General features: G+C 47.7%; 1 protein-coding gene across 1 annotated transcript in view; it reads right to left on the bottom strand.

The window, feature by feature from the left end:
• SFRP1 (secreted frizzled related protein 1) overlaps window positions 1–21,149 on the bottom strand; it is a 47,167-nt gene that overhangs the window by 4,346 nt on the left and 21,672 nt on the right. The window lies entirely within an intron of this gene.

The following is a 21,149-nucleotide window of genomic DNA, read 5'->3' as shown; positions in this document are numbered from 1 at the left end:
CTAAATCACATTGCTCTTTTTAAAAATACAGTGACTCAGAATATCATGCACTGCTTTAAGAGAAAAAAGGGTCCTATAACCCAATTTAATCCACACGATCTGATGCTATTGATCTCAGCATTCAAAAACAAAAAACCCCGAGTGTTTTTGCTTTTTATTGTTGTCTTTGTGGAGACAGGGTCTCAGTCTATTGCCCAGGCTGGAGTGCAGTGTCTCGATCTCAGCTCACTGCAGCCCCAAATTCCGGGGCTCAAGCAATTCTTCCACCTCAGCCTCCCAAGTAGCTGAGATTACAGGCATGCACCATCATGTCTGGCTGATTTTTTTTTTTTTTTTTTGAGACGGGTCTCACTATGTTGCCCAGAACTTCTGGACTCAAGAAATCCTCCCTCCTCAGCCTCCCAAAGTGTTGGGATTACAGGTATGAGCCACCATGCCTGACCATGAGGGTTTCTTTTTGTTTGGTTTTGTTTTGAAGAGCAAGTTACTGGTTTAGTATTTTAACATTGAAAAACCTATAATTCCTTGAAAATTGAGTCTTATAAAATGACAGGCAGAACTATGTGTGTGCACTCAGCAAGGGAAAGTTAAAGATTGCTTCAAATGGTCATGCTTCCTGCATTAAACATCAACGTCCAACCACAGCATGGGAGAAATCAGTTTCTACTACTGGGTCTCTATGGCGGTAAGATAGCAGGTACTGCTAGTATCAGTCAGTCGCCAATCAACTACTAATCCCCACTGACAGGCAGTACTGATCTTCTGCCAACTGAGAAGACCTACACAAAATCCAAATCTACTTTGACCTCCTGGCAGATTAGAGCAAGTCCTGGTGAAGTCCTAATTGATAAATCCAGGTGATGAGCTCTCTTCAAATCCAATATGGTACCAGGGCTGCTTCTGTTCTCAACTCCCAGGAGGATGGGAAACTGGTCCATTCACCAGCTCTGCTTTCTCTTTTCTCTGTCCCAATGGACATTGAATTAACGGTGTTAACCTGTGAGCTACATCCTGTAGCAATGGCTCCACAGGGGCTACTGATGAAGATAAATGAGCGTGGACGCGCTCTATAAACAAAGCAGCGAACACACAGTGTCGCTGGTACAATCAACTCCCCTTTAAGACTGGCCAACCCCAGATATTCCCAAAGGAGTTGGAAATCACTTTCTAGGTGCCAGTCACCAGGTAATTCGCATATCCTCTGAATTCTTTTTAATAGAAAATTACCAAGGCCCCTCTTTTTAATGACACAAGGCTTCCACCCACACACCCTGTGGAAAGTCTTGAACCTGAACTAAATCACAATGGCTAACAATTACGAAAGCATGTGACCTGCCAGAACACATGCTAAGTATTTTCCGTGCATTTCCTCAAGTTAATTCTAACAACTCCAGGAGGAAGGCATAATTATTTTCCCATCTAATAGATGAGAAAACTGAGGCACAGGGGGTTAAGTTGACTTGCCTAAAGTCACTAATCCTAAGTTGAAACCCATGTCTAAATGTGCACTTTTAATCTGGATGTTGTCCATGCTGACTCTATGGTTCCAAAATTCTTTAGAATGAACGGCAAACTTAGAGTACTGATTAAATAAATGGACCAAGAAGATCATGGAGAGGAGTTCAGACCCTCTTCCCAGTTTCACCTACATTTCAAAATGACTTCACTTATGAAATGGCAAAAGATGCCTCCTGGTTGAAAAGACTTCTCTGGCAAAGGAGAAACTGCGTTTGTGAAAGCTTTATTATTTAATATTTTAATTTATTTTATTCATTAGAGATGGGAGAAATCAATACACACTCCAGCTGACAAGGCAGGTGCCCTCTTTTCTGCAGAGAATTGAGCCATCATAATACAGTACCCACCATGTGCTGGGCTCTGAAGATGAGAATGGGATATGTCTATCTATGACTCCTTGTTTAATACTCCCAGCAACCACGTTAAGAAGGCATCAATAGTACTTCATTACAATCAAGGAGAAGGACTCAGGTTAAGTAAAACAGCATGAGGCCACAGTTTGTAAGAGACAGAATCAGGATCAGAAGCCACACCTAACCCCAAAACCACTCTCTCCTGCCATACATACCACAACCCGGTTAGAAATGATATTGCTTCAGTGGAAACTATTTCACTCTTCTGATCGTGTTGCTTTCAATCACACTTCAAATCAAAAATTAATGTTCCTTTGCCATGACCGTGTAAAGGAATGTAGTTTATACAGGTGGGGGAGCAGCGAGGGAGGAGAAATCAGAGTATGGGAATGTGTTACACATTAGACTTGACTTCTTGTCTTGCCACTTGGCCCCTTTCTTTTTTGAGGTGGGGAGAGCAGGGAAGAAGGCACATATGGCCAGAAATTACTAACATCTTTCCATCTTTCAAGGGTTTGCTTTAGGGGTGCAGATTACCAACAATGTTGAAAAGATCATGAGCCGTCCCAGGTGGATTTTTCCTCGTGAGTGTGTGTGCAGACTCCCACCATGCTGCATCCCACGGCTGCTGGGGCGAGGGCAGGTGCTGGCCCAGGAGCAGCCCGGAACTGATCACCACCACCCCATCCCAGGGCCCCAATGATGTTGCCCATGGGCTGAATTTGCAATGTACATGGTGGTGGTGGACAAACAGAAGCCCAGAAGGTAGCAGCTGGGGCAACCACTGGATACAGTCCAGGTCCTGGGTTCTTCTTTGAGTCTCAGTTCTCTGTAAAGTGCAGGGCACCATACAACTGCAGGCTTGGTGGATCAACCATCCGAGGAGCCCCTGCTGGGTACTTCCAGGAAACGGCAAGGCTTATCTCCAGCACTATCCCCACCCTGTGCTCCCTCCATGCTTCCCTCATTGCGCACCCTGCTGTGCCTGGAGGATAGGGCTAAGACTAAACTACCACCTTGGGCCCTGGATCTCAGCTCCCTGTAACAGCTAGACCCTGATCTAAAACCAAACAACAAAATTTAAAAATGATGTGCTTTTTTTCTTAAGCAACAGTTTCAACATCCTCCAAGGGTAAGACATGATTCCCACCTAGGCATCGGTGCCAGCAAGAATTCAGAGACCCAGAAACTTTGAAAACTCAAAATTTGAGGCTGCAACAAGGGCCTGTCTGGGTCTTTCTTGGGAAATCTTAAAATAATCCATTACATTTGAGTAGGCCATTATGCTTTCATTCCACCTGCAGTCACCCAAACCATTTTTGCTCACAACTCATACTTCCTTGGTAGGCTCCCCTAAGAAGCCTGGCCCTATTTGGGAAGCTGAAATGAGAATAAGGAAGTCATCACACACCATCCCAAACCCTCACATTCTTCAAAGCCGTCTCTTCCTCCTGACTCCCTGCTTCTACGAATGGTGCCTCCAACCCTCCCAAGCCTGAGACATCCTACCCATGACTTTGAACGTAAGGCAACCATTGGCCCAAAGCCAGTCATTTCATAACCAGTCCTGTGGAATGGCTGTAGGAATCCAGGAAGGGTCTGTGGGGAAAGGTGGCATGGGGTTGCATTAGGAATCAACCTATAACTCATCTGAGTGCAGATGATAGTAGCAATGAAGGGTAAAGTACAGAGAGAAAGAAGGACTCCAAGGAGCACCTTCGTCGGGTGAAAGGAAGAAGAGTTACTGTAAATGCCATGAGAGGCCCCACTGGGAAACCAGGCAGCCCAGTGTCATGAAAACCACAGGGTCCATTTAAATGGAGGAAACACCCGTCAACCCTAAGGGCCGAAGAGCTTAAGAATGAGTCTGAAACTAGACCACTTAACTGGATGATTAGGGGGCCATGGCAGCCCACAGGAGGCCAGGATCCAGAGTGGTAAGGGCAAATTCCAGAGAGCAAAAATCCAATGGGAAGGGAAAACGGAAGGGAAAAGAAGACAGAAGCCATCCCACCAAGCTTCCGGACTGAGTGTGAAGGAGCATTCCCAGGCACACTAGGATTAGACTGAGCACATGCAATCGTTCCCACTCTTCTTGAACTCAGTTTAAAATTATAGTCAAAAAAACAAGTTACAAACACATGCAAGAAAGTGGTAAAGGAAACATGATCGTATCAACAACATTTTGTATGATAGAAAGTAAATGGATGGTAGAATCTAGCTTAAAAGGGAGAAGAAAAGCTAAATGCAGACAGGGATGCCAGTAAAGTACAGAGAAAAGAAGAAAAGGAGGGACAGACAGGGACACCAGTAAGACACAAGCCCATCAGCAGAGCAGGTTGCACAAATGCTCCTGAACTGGGGCCCCCGGACACTCCTGAACTCCATCACAGAGGCTGTCAATGTTGGGATTGGCAGCAAGTTCACATAGGGACACTCAGACCCACTCCCCTGGGCCTTGAGTCCAGGTGGCTGCCCTCACCAACTCCAGCAATAGCCACGGGCTTCATTCCACACAGAAGGCCTGTAGTCCCAGCTACTCGGGAGGCTGAGGTAGGAGAATCGCTTGAACCCAGGAGGTAGAGGTTTCAGTGAGCTGAGATTGCACCACTGCACTCCAGCCTGGGTGACAAAGCAAGACTCCATCTCAAAAAAAAAAAAAAAGGAAAGGAAAAACAAAGAAGGCCTGAACCTGCAGACAGCCTGCGGCTGGGGTACACTAGACACAGAAGAGGACAGGACAGGGTGCTGCTGTGTGAACACCAAAGGGTTACATGAACGTCTGCATATTGAAGAATGAGACACTCGCGTCTTACAACACTACATTTATATGCCTGTGTCAGAAGATTGGGTGGTTTTTCTCTAAAGAAATTATTAGGCTGTTGCAAAAGTAGTCGCGGTCTTTGCCATTACTTTCAGTTGCAAAAACCATAGTTACTTCTGCATCAACCTAAGAGTAGTTCAAAAGAAAAGACCTATGGGCCCTCCGCAAAATTCTCCAGTGAGGCCCAACAAATCACAGGCCCTGCATGTACACAAAGAGCTTCCAACTTCGTGTCTCACTGTTAAATTCAAATGGACAGTCAAGGACTGGCAGGTATTTAAGGAAAGCCTCCAAATGTGAATGGCAAAGACCGAACATTCAAAACAGAAAAGGAAGAAAAGGAATTCAGAGATAACAGAGACAATGCAGGGAGTATTAAAAAAAAAAAAAATTTCACTTTTTGCCTTGTTGCACTCCTAAAAGCAAGATGGGTCACCAGTGGCTCTCCTGGAGTCACCCAAAAAAATTAGGCCAGGGTTCTCGCTCTTGTCATTACGGCCTCAACATGTGCTGCCAGTGTTTCCATCAGTATGCAGAGGAGGTAGGCTTCATTAAGTTACACTAAGTGAGCTTCTTTGAATGGATTATCCAGCACATCCACCAAATGAAAGAAACCATGGTAGCTCTCTGTACATAAAATAAAATTTAAAAAAAAAAACTTTAAAAATTGATAATGTGGCCAGGCATGGTGGCCCACACCTGTAATCTCAGCACTTAGGGAGGCTGAGGCAAGCAGATCACTTGAACCCAAGAGTTAGAGACCAGCCTGGGCAACATAGTGAGACCTCGTCTCTACCAAAAAAAAAAAAAATTAGCCAGGTATGGTGGTGCATGCCTGTAGTCCCAGCTACTTAGGAAGCCGAGGTGAGAAGATCACCTGAGTCTGGGGAGATTGAGGCTGCAGTGAGCTATAATTGCACCCCTGCACTCCAGCCTAGGTGAGAGAGTGAGACCCTCCCTCAAAAAAATTGTTTTAAATGATAATAAATTAGATAAGACTTTTGTATTCCTAAAACAAGAACAGAAAGCTATTAAAAGGAATGTTCAGAGACTAGGAAAGATTACTTGAAAATTTAAAATATACGAAGAAATGTATAATTCAAGATAAGTAAAAAGATGTAAAAGAAAGAAAATAAATATGCAGTACACTACATGGCTCAGCTGCAAATAATATTTACACAATTCTAATAAATTAAACATTCAATATTAACCAAAAGTGTGATATAACTATATTGGAAAGATAGTATAAAAGAGATAAATCTTTAACTTCAATAACAGAAAATCAATAAATAATGGTTTTAAGATAAGGTTGAAGAGGCCAGGCATAGTGGCTCACGCCTGTAATCCCAGCACTTTGGGAGGCCAAGGCAGGTCGATCACTTGGAGCCAAGAGTTCAAGACCAGGCCAGCCCAGCCAACATGGCAAAACCCCATCTCTACTGAAAATACAAAAATTAGCCTGTGTAGTGGCATGTGCCTAAAATTCCTGCTAATTGGGAGGCTGAGGTAGGAGAATCACTTGAACTCAGGAGGCAGACGTTGCAGTGAGCTGAGATCACACCACTGCACTCCAGGCTAGGTCACAGAGCCCAACTGTCTAAAAAACTTTTTTTCAAGAATATTTTTAAAACTTTTTTTAAAAGATAAAGTTGAAGAAATTTCCTGAAAAGATGAACAAAAATGACAAAGAAATGGGAAATAGAGGAAAGAAAAAGACAGAGAATCAATCCAAGAGTTTCAACATCTGAAAAAGGGTATTATATAGCAAGAGAGAACCAAGAAAACAAATGGGAGAAAATACCAAAGAAATAATGCAAGAAAACTTTCCAGAATTCATTTCCTCAGGTTAAACAACACCCAGCTCAAATCATGACATTTAGAAATATGAAGGACAAAAAGAACTCTTAAAATCTTCAAGAGAAAAGAGTAGACATCTAACACAAAGGATCAGTATCCCAGTTGCACTGGATTTATCAATGCAGACACTAGAAGCTGGAGGATAATGAATCAATGCCTTTAAAATTGCCAAAGTTTATACTGGGGCAAGCTATCAATCAGCATGCGAGAGTAGAATAAAAACATCTTCAGGCATTAAAAGGTTTTAAAACATCATCTTCCATGTGTCTTTTCTTAGGAAACTACTCAATGATGTGCTCTACAAAAATGCAGAATTTTTAAATTTATAAAATATATTATTAACCAGGCACAGTGGCTCACACCTGTAATCCTAGCACTTTGGGAGGCCGAGGCAGGCAGATTGCCTGAGTTCAAGAGTTCGAGACCAGCCTGGGCAACATGGCAAAACTCTGTCTCTACTAAAAATACAAACACTTAGCCAGGCATGGTGGTGCGCACCTGTAGGCCCATCTACTCGGGAGGCTGAGGCAGGAGAATTGCTTAAACTAGGGAGGCAGAGGCTGCAGTGAGCTGAGATCATGCCACTCCAGCCTAGACAACAGAGTAAGACTCTGTCTCAAAAAAAAAAAAAAAAAAAAAGCATTATTAATGTTACTTTTGATTGAAAAGCAATAATTGTATACACTTATGGGTTACAATGTGATGTTTTGTATATGAGAAGGAATGATTAAATCAAGCTAATTAGCATGTCCATCATCTCACTTACCTATTTTTAAAAATGCAGAATTAAACAAGACACAGGATTCAGGAAACCAAAGGTCTAACCTAAGAAAGGAAAAGGAAGGCTTAGGATGGTTTTTCCAGAACAACTGTGTGGCAGGCTGTGATGTGCTTGGATTGAGGGATGCTGAGAAGGCTGGCGACGTGTGTGTGTCTCAGAGGGTGTTTCAGATGAGACTGACACGTGAGTCAGTGGGCTGGGAGAGTAAGATTCAGATCTCAATGTGGGCTGGCACCACCCAATCAGCTGTGAGGGCAGTCAGAATAAAGAAGGGAGAAGAAGATGGGTATTCAGCTTGTGGAGTTTCCACTCTCCCTCCCTTCCCAATAATGGCTGTTTCTCTCCTCCTGCCCTTGCACATCAGACTCCATGTTTTTCGGCTCTGGGACTTTGGAGCTTGCACCAGTGGCCTCCTGGGGGCTCTCAGGCTTTCAGCCTCAGACTGGGGGCTGCATTGTTCTGAGGCTTCTCTGGTTCTCCAGCTTGCAGACAGCCAATCGTGAGACTCTTCCGATCCTGTGAACCAATGCCCCTAATTAACTCCCTCTCCCATTTCCTGTTGATTCTGTTTCTCTGAAGAATCCTGTCTAACAAACAGGCATAAAGCTCCATCAGCCCAGACCAACGGCAGGAAAGAGAACTCAGGCCGATTTCCTGATGCATATCTGCCAGAAAGCTTTTGCGATGTAAAAGAAAGGAAATAAATATGCAGTACACTACACGGCTCAGGTGCAAATAATATTTACATAATTATAATAAATTAAACACTGAATATTAACCAAAAATGTGATATAACTATACTGGAAAGACAGTGTAAGAGAGATAAATCTTTAACTTCAATAACAGAAAATCAATAAAGAATGTTTAAATATTAAAAATAAGAAATCAAATTATAAACATGTTATTTATTTGCGCCAGTTTGCTGAATATGAAGAAATCACTAAAATCCTTGAAAATTATTACTTCTAGGTCATAGGAACTAGAGGTGGGAAGGGAACTGCAGCTTTTGTTAAAAACCTTTGGTTCCAATTTAACTTTTTAAACCATATTTATTTTGAATCAAAAATTTTAAATTTAAAAGACTTACTGTCTAATAAAGAATGTCAGTATATACAAAATGTAAATGAACCACAAAATGTCAGATCATGAAGGAAATACAGAGATTTTACATCTCCAGACCCTTCACCCTCCATTCAACTGGAGCAACTTGGCTATAGTTAGGACTTCTTAAGGGTTTTGAGTAAGAATTCTGCTTTCTCAACCAGCTTTTTGTTTCCTTTTTTTTTTCTTTTTTGAGAAGGAGGAGGGAGGCAGTCCACTGATTTAGTCAATCCCCATCATTTTTCACATAACAAAATTAAGTGGGTTAGAATGCGAATTATTTACTTAGAACTGGAAGATACATTAAATCTGGTTCAACCGACGCTCAAAAGTGAAGTCATTTGTCAGTATTTGCCTGGAACCTGCTCCCTGCCTCTCTGCCCAGAGCTTTGTGTTTTACACGGCAGTTCCTCCAGTAGGAGAACAAGAGGGGATGAATGGGGGCCTAGCCATCTGGGACGACGGGGCAAGCAGTTGGATCAATTTTTTCCAAAAGGTGATGATAATAAAAAATCACCCAGAGGCAGATACCAGACCACACATTCTGATTCCTAAGAGACTTACTTTTTCCCTACATTGCTTTCTCTTTCAGAGGGGCCTAAAGTTCCCAAAGAGACAGATGACCTGAGAAGTAGAGGGCAAGCTAGTCACAGTGAGACTGGCAAACTCTTTTTTTTTTTTTTTTTAGACAGAGTTTTGCTCTTTCGCCCAGGCTGGAGTGTGGTGGCAGAATTTCGGCTCACTGCAACCTCCGTCTCCTGGGTTCAAGCAATTCTCCTGCCTCAGCCTCCCAAGGAACTGGGACGACAGGTGCACACTGCCATGCCCGGCTAATTTTTTGTATTTTTAGTAGAGATGGGGTGTCACCATGTTAGCTAGGATGGTCTTGATCTCCTGACCTCGTGATCCAAGACGCAAACTCTTTAAGAGACAGGATCTCGCTCTGTCGCCTAGGCTGGAGTGCGGTGGTGCCATCACAGCTCACTGCCGCCTTGATCTTCTGGGCTCAAGTGATCTTTCAACATCAGCCTCCTAAGTAGCTGTGACTACAAACATCCAGCACCACACCCGGCTAATTTTTTAATTTTTGTGTAGAAACAGGTTCTTGCCATCTTTCCCAGGGTGATCTCGAACTCCTGAGCTCAAATGATCCTCCCACCTCAGCCTCTCAAAGTGCTCTCAAAGATATGAGCCACCATACCATTCTGTAAACTCTACAAAGTGGCTTAGCCCAGCTTGGTTGATTGGGAAGGGCCCATAGACAGGCACCCCAGTGCACCAGTCCCGTGGGACTGCTCCACCCCTCCTACCCCACAGAGCCTCCAGGTGGAAAAGTCTGTTCATATACCAAAGCCTCACTAAACTGTGAAGACAGAGCACCGGTTTCTGCCTCCCAGCCCCAGATCACACATGTCTTGGGTAAGTAACCCTGAGGCCTGAGGCAGAAAGCACCCTCCCCAAGTCCGATTGTGCAAATGAGATTCAGTAACAGCGTTTGGCTGAAAGCAACCACAACCTCCTTCCAACACTCAGCAGAGGTCTGGGCACCATGGCGAGCTGGCTTTGCGGCGCTAGGGCCCAGATAAGTCCTACTGACAATGGCCTTGCAATGGCAGCTTAACAGACCCCTCTGTTCCCAGCAGGAGCCGATGTCTGGCATCATTAATTCGTTTAGCAGAGAAAGGGGCTTGTGCTTTGTCACAATAACTCAGCGTCTTTCCCCTGACCACAAGCCACATGCTGCATACTTAGACGCATTTGCTGACTACAAGACATACGTTACACACAAGAAAAGAAAAAAACTAAACTAAAAGAACAAGATCCAAAGCAGATTTCTTTTTCTCTCATCTCCAACAAACAAACAAACAAACAAAAAATAGCAGATGTGGAAAATGCTCCTGAGTGGCTCATGTGGGACAAATTATTTAACTGAAGTTGCCCTGTTTTCTGGACTCCAGACACCTTGGGAAGACGGCCAGGCAGGAGAGTAGAGATTGCAACTTTGCAGAGCCCTTTCCCCAATACTCACATATGAACATACACACGCAAGCTCGTGTACAGATGCGCACACACACGCCGGCATCATCAATGCATACACACCAGCAGAATCAGTGTCAGTCATCCAGAATCCTGCTGCTAACTGCTTGATTTCCTGGATTGTGTTAAATCCCCACTGAGTTCAGCTAATGGTGCAAAATGAAAACCCCATTCTGAGAGCAAAATGTTGCCTGATGTGGTTTCATCTGGGAAGCCACGCATCTTGGGGAGCAAGGGCTTGGGCCTCAGAGTGGATCAGAGAAGAACTGGGGCTCCTCCCCTTCCCAGTGTGCACCTTAGCCTCTTCCACCCCCAGCCGCCCCCAACCCCCCACCACCGCCACCCCCCCACCACCGCCACCACCCTGCGCTGGAGGGAGAGAGAAAAGAATAGGAGAATCACTTAAATAAAGTCCATCACTAGGATTGATAGAATCTTGGCTCTGAGTCCAGGCAAACCTGCCAAGGCAAACAGCTTTTCCTACCATGGGGTCACTGGTTTTTCATTCCTCTCCAATCTACCCCCTGGTGTTTGCCCAAACTGCAAGTTGAAATGTGGGATGGTCTCCTGGGAGGGAAAAGATAGGGAGTGGAATTCAGAAAAGCCACAAACTATCCCTCGCTCTGAGAGATGCTGGAGTGAGCATCATCAGAATCACCTGGAGGATTGTTAAAAATGCAGACCGCTGGGCTCCACCCCTGGAGCTCCTGAGTCAGCAGCCATGAGATGGGGCCCAGGAATCTGCATTGCTTTTTATTTTTAGAGACCAAGTCTCACTCTATCGCCCAGGTCAGAGTACAGTGGTGCGATCACAGCTCACTGCAGCCTTGAGCTCCAGGGCTCAAGAGATCCTCCTGAGTAACTGGGACTATAGGCATGAGCCACCACACCACCTAATTTAAAAAAAAAAAAAAAAAAAAAACTTTAGTTTTGTACAGATGGTGTCTCACTATGTTTCCAAGGCTGGTCTCAAACTTCTGGCCTCAAGAGATCCTCCCACCTTGGCCTCTCAAAGTGCTGGAATTACAGGCATGAGCCACTGTGCCTGGTCAGGAATGTGCATTTCTAACAAGTCCCCAAGTGATGTTAATGCTGCTGGTCTGGGGATCACACTTGAGAACCACTGGTTTAAAGAGTCTGAGGGTTGGGACAGGGTGGGTTGTTTGATTTGTCACTTTGGTTATTCACAGTGGTACATTTTAAGGACTCTTTCTTGGATGATATCTAAATATCCTAGAGGCCCAGGACAGCCCCCCAAACCCACTGGAGCTCAGGTGGAAGCCAGCAAAATTGGCACAGGCCTGTCCAAGACACAGCGGAGCTAAGGCAAGGTGGTCAGCACTACTTACAGAATTGCTGAGGTCTATTCCAGAGCTGTGGGTGCTTGCAAAGTCAAGAAAACAAGAGCTTGGAGAGCAAGAAGCAGGACATTTAGAGGAAAGGACCCCAAGTGGAGAGTCAGCAGACCCCAGCTGACCAACTCCACCACCCACGTTTTAGTGGATTAGACTCCACCATTAACCTTTAGCATAAACTTGGGTAAAATCATTTTTCTTCTCTGGCTCCCAGCGTAGCCATTTGCAAAATGAATATGTTCATTCATTGAGATGGACCCATTCATCTCAGTCTCCCTGCCTGCAATGGCGAGCTACAGCTGCATCTTCCTATTTCCTTTCCCTGTCTTTGAAATCCAGTAGAGAATCCCAGACCACACAATAGGAACATCCCACATCTCAGATGGCAACAATGCCCAAGCCGCTCCACCCCCAGAGGCCTTGCTTGTATGTGCCCGAGGCCAGCCCCGCAGGGCAGATAGCAGCACAAGAGCACCATCTTGGTCACAAAGTTGTCTGAACTCAAAGACAGCTCCCGAAAAACACCTGACACACTCCACACAAAATAATCAGCAGGTCTTCGTGCCATCCCATGTGACAGATGGGGAGCAGAGGCCTAGGGGGCTGCTGACCCCTTCACTGAGAGGCCCCTGACAAAGTTAGTCCAATGCCTCTGCAAAATGGCAGCAGGTGCACCTCACTCTTCTCCCTTTATCATGTTCTCGGTTTATTCCCTCTGAAGGAAGGGGGTGCAGGTCACCTGTGCTTCAGGCTAAGCTACAGACCATCTTCTCCCTGATGCCTCCCCAGCCCAGTCTAGCCTTGACCTTCCTGGGTCTCCTTTCCTCAACATTGATGCAGCAGAGCTCTGCAGGAGAACGACCCAGGAGTGTTCCCACCTCTCCTCCTCCCCTCTGCGACCTCATGTAGGACATGGCCCACAACTCATCCACTCTCTGTTCAATGACTAGTGCAATGCCCGATGCATCAGGCGGCTCAGCTAAACACTCATGGGGCACACAAATGAACAGAGAAATGGAAAGAGCTCAGCCACTGCCTGGATGTTCACAGACTCACTCGTGAGACTGGAACTCTCTGCGCAGACCTCCACTTCAGCACTAACAACAACAGCAAGAGCCAGTGGTCACTGAGTGCCCGCCCAGGCCGGGGTCTGGTCTATGCACCTATCAGTAGACGCACTCCAGGACACCTCTAACAGCCTAGAAGGCAGATACTCCAATAATGACATCCAGTTTCTAGATGAAGACACCGGGACAGAAAGGTTCAAGTCCCACAACTAGTCCATGGCAGAGCTGGACTTTGATCCCAGAGGCCTGGCTCACAACATATAAATACTATCAGAAGCAAAATGAACCACATAAGCAGAACAGGAGGCCTCTGTCTTGGGGGTCCCCTTTCTACTGGGGATAGCTGCTTTTCAGGCCTAGGGGCAGAGAAGGGTCTCACTGGCCCCTTTTCCCTCCAAGAGCTTTCTAGGCATAAAGGGATTTAGAGAGGGAAACATCCCTCTGATCCATCATAGACAGCTCCAAAATACAAAGCTAAGAAAGCACAAAAAATGCCTATGTCCAAAATCCTTCATCCTCGCCATCACACGATTCTCTCCAAAGCAAAAATAGAGGCCTCGTCTCTCTGGACCTGATAGTGTCACAATCACAGTTCAAGGTTCTTGCTTATTCCCATTTCTGACCCCACCTATTTATCCAACTTTCTATACCTGAATAGTCTCTTTCTTTTTTTCAGCTTTCTAGGCTTTATGTCAACAGCAGGAAGGCTTGAAGACAGAGGCACCCTGGCGGCCTGCTCCGACTCCAGCCCTTGGTGGGCATGAGGTCCAGTCTGAGCCTGGGCCCAAGTCGCACACCTTCCCCAGCATAAGATGGGCAGCACCGGGCTTCCCTCCCAACCCCGGGGGGGTGCAGGGGGAGGGCTGACAGAGCTCATACAGTTTTCCTTTGTGGGGTGGAGGGTCGGGGGGCAGTGCAGCAAAGCCCTGCCAGAGGCACACAATCATCCAGTGAGATGGCAACGTACACCAAACAGGATGCAGAGGAACGCTGGCCTCTCAAAGCTGAAAAGTGTCTTGGCCTGAGGCAGGTCTGGCTGAAGCCAAGAATCTAAAAAGTTAAGAGGAATCGGCACCCAGTCCTATCTCAAAGCCGGCCTTACCTCTGTTTTCTAGACTTTGCACTCCCTGCCCTACTCCGCTGGCATGCATTCAGGGCAGCCAGGTGGCATCGACCTCAAGCTGAATGCCCTGACACCTGCTTCCAGGTCCCCGAACCCTCCCTGGGTCTTTCCTTCCTCTCAACCCATCCGGAGCCTACACACAAGTCACAAGGCAGAGGTTCTGAGAGCTGAAGGGAGCAAGCGGCAATAAAATCCCGTAAGACCCCTACTCTGCACGCCCTTTCTGCTTCTTCAGGAAGCCATTTCTTGAGAAGAAACAAATGAAAAGCTTTCCCGTGGCGGCAGGGGCTGCTGACCCACGGGGCCAAATTAGCACCCACAGAGGGACAAACAGCCCCAGCCCTAGAGGAGACCACAGAAGGCTACTGGATGGGCCAAGACTCGGGGCACACAGAGACAGAGCTTTGCAGGAACGAGCGCTCAGCCCGCAATCTGGAACACCTTCCCCAACTCCCAGATGCGCCCCTAGCATGCAGAAGGCAAGTGCTTTCTAAGTATCTCTACCAAGTGGCTCCACAACGGACAGATTCTTTTAATGTTCCAAGTACTCTCCAGGGACCATGCTTCTCTTCCTGCTGAAGACAGTCAACATCCAGGTTTGGGGGCCAAGGCTGAGTCCCATGGGACAGGCCCATGAGCTCCCAGCAGGCATGACCACCTCTAATGTATACAGCTCCCTCTCCTCTATTTCCTTTTCCTGCCTCTCTTGCCTCCTGCCAAATGCTCCTACCTCATTTGTGGCCTTCCACCCCATGCAGGGAGGGAGTGGGAGTCCTCTCTACTGCACCTCCTCCCCAAAGCCTCCAGCGTGCATCAGGGCTGCTATCACAGCCCACCTCACCAGCCTTCACCAGCAAGCTTTGCCCTGTTATGCAGCTGGACACATCCAGTGGGCCGGGCAGGCCCTTCAAGGATTTGCCAGTGGAGTGGGAATGCAGTGCCCCTCACTCCCTCAGCGTTGGGGGATTGATGTTGCAGCCACAGACAGGGGAAAATAAAAGACAAATGTCAGCTTGCACACACCCATAGCTAGAGGCAAAGTCCCTTCAGAGCACAGAAGGGTTCAGCTCACGGCTGCCATCCAAAGAGTTCAGACACATTGAGGATGCGGAGGCAGCTAGTCAGTCCTCAGGAGCTATCCAAGCACCGTTGTGGCTCCTGTCTCTTGTGGATGGATGTGTCTAAAGGGGCATAATATAAACAACAGTCACAGGGTCAATCCATCATTGACTGAGGGCTCACTGTGAAGCCATCCCTCACACACCGCACACACCCTGGCTGAGCACGATCAGTAACCTGAGGAGCTGCGTGCTGTGTGCAGGGGAAACCCCCACAGCCTATGGGGTGATGAATTTCATATACATGGCCAACTGGGAAAGGCACAGTCTCAAAATCTAGGATCCCCTTCCAACCTTGCTGACCGCTCTCTGGTGTTCTCACCTACCCTGACCATGATTTGCCCAGAGCACCTCTGGCAAATGCGTATGTCGTGCCTCATGGTCAACAAATAAACAGCTTTCAAAGGGTCCTCATTTGTATGTAGAGCTTGAAATTAGCTGCTAAGACAATTCACAAGACTGCTGGAGACCTTCAGAGCACTCAGGGCCAGGGACGCAAGAGGTGGCCCCTCCATTCCTCTCATCACCCTATAGGACTGGGTTGCTAAGGGCCTTTTGGGTAGCTGATTGGTTGCCTCCCACATCTGCCTCTCACTGTCCCTGGTTTGCCTGCATGGCAAAGGGACTCTCACCCAAAGTGTTCAGATGTGTGCACCTTGTAACTCTGTGTTTTGTAACGTTAAAAATTAGGTTTTGGCCACGCAGGGTGACTCAGGCCTATAATCCCAACACTCTGGAAGGCCAAGGTAGGGGGATGGCTTGAGCCCAGGAGTTTGAGACCAGCCTGGGCAACATAGCAAGACTCAGTCTCTACATTTTTTTCTAACTAGTCGGGTTTGGTCGTGTGGGTCTGTAGTCCCAGCTACTCAGAAGGCTGAGGTGGGAGGACTGCTTGAACCCAGGAGGTCAGGCTATGATGGTGCCACTGCACTCCAATCTGGGAGGGAGAGCAAGACCCTGCCTCCAAAAACACAAAAGAAAAAAAATGCTTGTTTGGAAATCTGAAATAGAAATAAATTAATAAATTTTAAAATAAAATAAAAATAAACTCAAGCATGGGAAAGCATTTTGAACACGGCAACATGTTCCTCTTACTTTTAATTCTGCATTATTTGGACATTTTTTATTTTATACCATGTGAATACATTGCCTTTTCGAAACTAAATATTCAAAAATAAATTATATACACAAATATATGTACAGAGTTATATACATGTTTATCTATACTTTATTCATCCATTCATTTATTATTTTCCTGGCTTTCTGTCCAATTTTAAAGTACTGCCCTGCTTTCAGGAAAAGCCAGAGACATGCAAATAAAGTTTTTTTACACTGATCGGGCCAAAATAACTCCAGCTTTAGAAATTTTGATTCATTTCCCTATGTTCTTTCAAGAAGCTCTCTGTGGCGATCTACAATCTCATTCTTCTTCATTCCACTCCAAAAGAATGAAGATTCCAACGTATCTCACAGATAAGAGCACTGCTGAATTTAGATTCTTGCTTTTACTACATGACCTTGGACGACATGACTCTCCATCCTGTTTCTTCCTTTCTTTCTAGATGTAGATTTCAATATCTTTCTTTATTAAGTTTCAAGTCAGTCATGTCTCTGTTTTTCCTTCCCTTTGCTACAGTAAAAAGTACTTTTCCCTGACAAGTGTCAGAATTAGACCACCAGGTAGGTGTCACATCTATCTCCTCCTCCGAGTCCCCTTCAGAGTGTGTGTGCCTCCCATAGAATGGGAGTAGGGTGATCTTTAGGCCTTGTCCCGCGAATAGGTCACGGTCTCTGCATTAGACAGACCTGGTGGCCAGGTAAGAAACCCCATAAGACCATCTAGACAGAAAACGTGCAGGCCCCCGATTGCTGTTTCAGCCATGCTCAAGATTTACTTAAAGACAATCCAATGAAGTGATCAGAAGATCAGGCCAAAGTCAGCAGCTAAACTTGTAAAAATCATTCAGATCAACGCTATTTTTACAGAAACTAAAAGAAAACTTAAACTCCTCCAACTTTCTTTTCTTTTCTTTTCTTTTTTTTTCTGAGACAGAGTTTCACTCTGTCACCCAGGCTGGAGTGCAGTCGCACAAAATCGGCTCACTGTAACCTCTGCCTCCCGGGTTCAAGTGATTCTCCTGCCTCAGCCTCCCGAGAGTAGCTGGGATTACAGGCACCCACCACCACATCTGCCTAATTTTTGTATTTTTAGTAGAGACAGGGTTTCGCCATGTTGGTCAGGCTGGTCTCTAACTCCTGACCTCAGGTGATCCACCCGCCTCGGCCTCCCAAAGTGCTGGGATTACAGGTGTGAGCCACCATGCCTGGCCAAACTCCTCCAATTTTCTTGTATCTATTGATGAGTTGGGCTAATACAAAGAGTTCATTAGAGCTTGTTCCTTTGCTCAGCCTGACTGTTCCATCCAACCTACTGCTGTACACAAGGTGTCCTAGCTGGGTCAGGGGACCCTCTGGGGGACTGCCTACAGCCCCACCAGCATTACCTGTTTGCCATGGCAAACTTAAAGACTGTCAGCAAGTAGGATCCAAACCTAGGCAGGCACATCTAGAGTGGCTGACCGGAGCCTCATCACTGAGTGAGGATGGGAAGCTAGATAATCCAAGAATAGTAAGAATCTGGTTCATTAGCCCAGACTCAAATAGAAGAGGAGGAGGAGAACGGCAGCTCCAGGTGCAGCACAGTGGCTATTATGGAAACCAGCCACAACTGTGGGAAGAAAGTGCTGGGTAAACACACTGAAGAGCTCTTTCACTAGAGGCTGGGATACACCAGGGCCCGGAGAACATTGCCGGAGGGCCCCTCCCACAGCGAACCCCACTCATGCGCTGGGCACAGTGCTCTGGTGGCACTGTGATGGCTGAAAGCGCCACGGGGACCCTCAGGCTGGCAATGGAGCTACCACTCAGGAGATGCTGGGCTGCAAATAGCCAGGGACCTCCAGCATGGCTGACAGCAGCCAGGACAGCCGCTCAGGGCAGCAGCAAATGAAGTGACTGCACCTGCAGGACCACACCTGCTCACTCCACAGAGCCCAGCCTGCAGGACCACACCTGCTCACTCTACAGAGTCCAGGGAGGGTGGCATAGGGGGAGGGGTCTCCCTTGCCTCCTCCGAAGAGCATTCTGGGGTGAGGCAGAGGCAAAGCCTCTGGGAGCAGCTAGAAAGTGCAGGCAAGTGCAGGCTGGCAGGCTGACATGGCCTGCCATCATGCGTACTCCCAGGCTGTGAGGCCAGGGCCAATGCTCCAGTCCAGGGAGAAAGTACAGATTCAGTGTCTCATTGAGTTCACTCTGCCCTTCTTCCCTGAGGTCAGACACTCACTCTTCCCTATGTCCCACAGATGCACCCCAAGAGTAAGTGTAGGCCAAGCCAGCCTGACACTTAGTCCCCTCTGCTTCCAACCTGGTGGCCTATGCTGCCTGGTTTTCCACAATGGAGTTCCAGGTGAGATTTCCTCTGAAGACAAATTGTGCTTTGTGGCACATGAGTGTTTAAGGAACACGAACTTCACATATAACTGCACAGAATATTAAAGCACAATGGGATTTAAGAGGCCATCTAACCAAAGTCTCATTTTACCGATCAGAAAACTAAGGCCCAGAGAGAAAATGAGGCCCCCAGCCCCTCAGCCGTCACCATCTGAGCTTGCACCAGAACCAGGACTCCCGACTCCCTGGAGCCACTGCTGTCCCCTGCCCCTCGTTCCCCACACACTATTCCCTTCAGGCACACATTTCTGGAAGGGTGACGTCCCAGCCCCTCAGGTTCCAGCCCCACAGGCTCAATCAGCCTCCCTCCTTTCTTCCACAAATGCAAGCAAGTCGCTCCCCACTTCCCTGCCAGAACAAAATGCCAAAAACCAGAGAACTAAGCCCCACTATAGGCTGAAGAAGTGCAGCCCCAGCTTACTATCAGATAAGTCATTTCCTGACAGAAATGCAGCTGCAGTGAGGCAGGAAAGCCGGGAGCCAGGGACCCTGAGGTCAGCCCGCCTGGCCGCACTCATCCCAGGACCATAGTCAGATACAACAGCCGGGCTGTGGCCCAGCCCTCCAGCCCTTCCAACTCAGGAAGCACTGAACCCCTGCGAGTGCCAGGGAGTGCCCCTGCCCTGCCTCCTCTGAAGAGCATTCTGGGGTGAGGCAGGGACCTAGGACAGACAGGCGTGCTCAGTTAGCTCAAGCAGAATGGAGGCTCCACCAGATGGGATGGCCAGGTCCAGGCTGGGGTCAGGAGTGCCAATGATCCCTCCCAGCCGCCTTGGAAGTGGCCACCCTTTGGTGTTCTGTGTGGAGTTTTGGGGTGTGAGTCCCCAGGAACTCTCAGGCTGAGGGCTCCAGAGGAGGCACAGGCAACGTTTCCACTCCAACTCAGGGTCCTCATTCTATGGAACCAGGCAGGGGGAGGGCGTGGGTGGGTAAGGCAGAAGCGCAGAGTTTCCAGCTGGCCCAGACCTGATTCCTGGCACCACCCCACTCCCAAAGAGCATCGGGAATGGGGGGACAGGGATGGGGACGATGAACCCAAGAGAGAGAAACACTCTGTGTTCCTCCCTGGGCTTGCCTGTTCCCGACTTCGAGTAATCATCCAAAACAAGGAAACCTGCCAGGAGATACATTAAGTCTGTAAGCGAAGAAGGCTCCGGGCAAAGAGCTGTCAGTCACAGGGAAAACCCAACACAATACATGGATTCTACTCCTGTTCCGAGGCAGGGGCGGTTCCCACTCAACCTTCCCACTGCCTCCCCCGCTGCACACACACACGCGGACACAACTGTGAAGGCAAAAAAGGATTTGTTTTCCAAAGTCACCAGGAAAATCGACACCAAAGGAGGCAGAGGGAGTATGGGGCCGGTGGCTCCTCCTTGGATGAAAGAAGCAGGGGCAGGGGGAGGGGGTTCAGCCCCGGGCTTGGACTTCATTCCACGTCCACGGGGCCTCCTTGCTGGCAACTGGAGGTCCGTTCCCAAAGAGTCACGGCCACTAGAATGCTCCAGGCCATCTGGCCTTCCTCTCCAAGACACGCAACGTGGAATGACTCCAGGATTCCGTCTTTACATACCCTGGCGTCATCCCTTTCTTCACTGAAGAGTGGGTCCACACACGAGATCCGGGGCAGCTAGGAACTAATTTCAAGGGTGGGATTCGTACACTGCTGGTGACCTAAAGAGATGGGGTCCCTAGTTGGCTCCTCCACCCTCCTCAGGAAGATCATCTTACACTCCACCAGAAGAAAGGTTTACCCACCAACACAGCCAACTTCTGGGGAGAAGTCACGAGCCGGAAAGCACACAGTGAGTGCCCTAAGCGTGGCATCGGAAGGACTGAAAGAGTCCTGTGGGTCATGCCTCTGGCTTCCTGTTCAGTGCAGGCCTCCAGGTATCGCAGCTAAAAGGCCGCCAGGTCTCTGAATAACTTCCACAGTGGGACCCTACCACGGAACAAGGCAGTCCGCCCCTCTGCGGAACAAAGTTTCATTTCCTCAAGCCCAGTTCTGCCGGTGCCACACGGGAGTGTTCCCTTTGCTGGACTGCACAGCCTTGGCCCTCACATCTGTTTTCCTCCTGACACCTGCAGTCCTAAGAGGTGGACATCCTGAAACACATGGGCTTGTCCATTTGAAGGGGGAATATGGGGAAGAGAATGGCCAGGCCCCAAGAAAGTGGGAAATGTCTAGGAATGACAGGCGTGCCAGCTCGTTTTCTCTCAGCTCACAGTTCCTCTTACACAAAATCTCTGCCATCGGCCGCCATGGCCGAAGCGATGCTGAGTGCTCATTCTAAATGCTGGCATCGGCTCAGAGGAATAGCATGGAGGGTGGGTTAGAGCACCAGGTCACGTGCCACTGCAGGCTGGTGGCCCCGATGCATCCATCCCACCTGTACCAGGGCCTGCTGTGGGCTCCGTTCCCTCTTTGGGGGTGAGCCTGACTCTACATCTCAAGCCTGGATTTTTCAAGCATCCTCTCTGATTTAATGCTTTCAATCTCAGGGT

This window comes from Macaca thibetana, chromosome 8 (assembly GCF_024542745.1).
Source record: "Macaca thibetana thibetana isolate TM-01 chromosome 8, ASM2454274v1, whole genome shotgun sequence".
In the NCBI taxonomy this organism is placed as follows: Eukaryota; Metazoa; Chordata; class Mammalia; order Primates; family Cercopithecidae; genus Macaca; species Macaca thibetana.
Note: the sequence above shows the minus strand (reverse complement) of the source record. Positions and strands in the feature narration are given on the sequence as shown.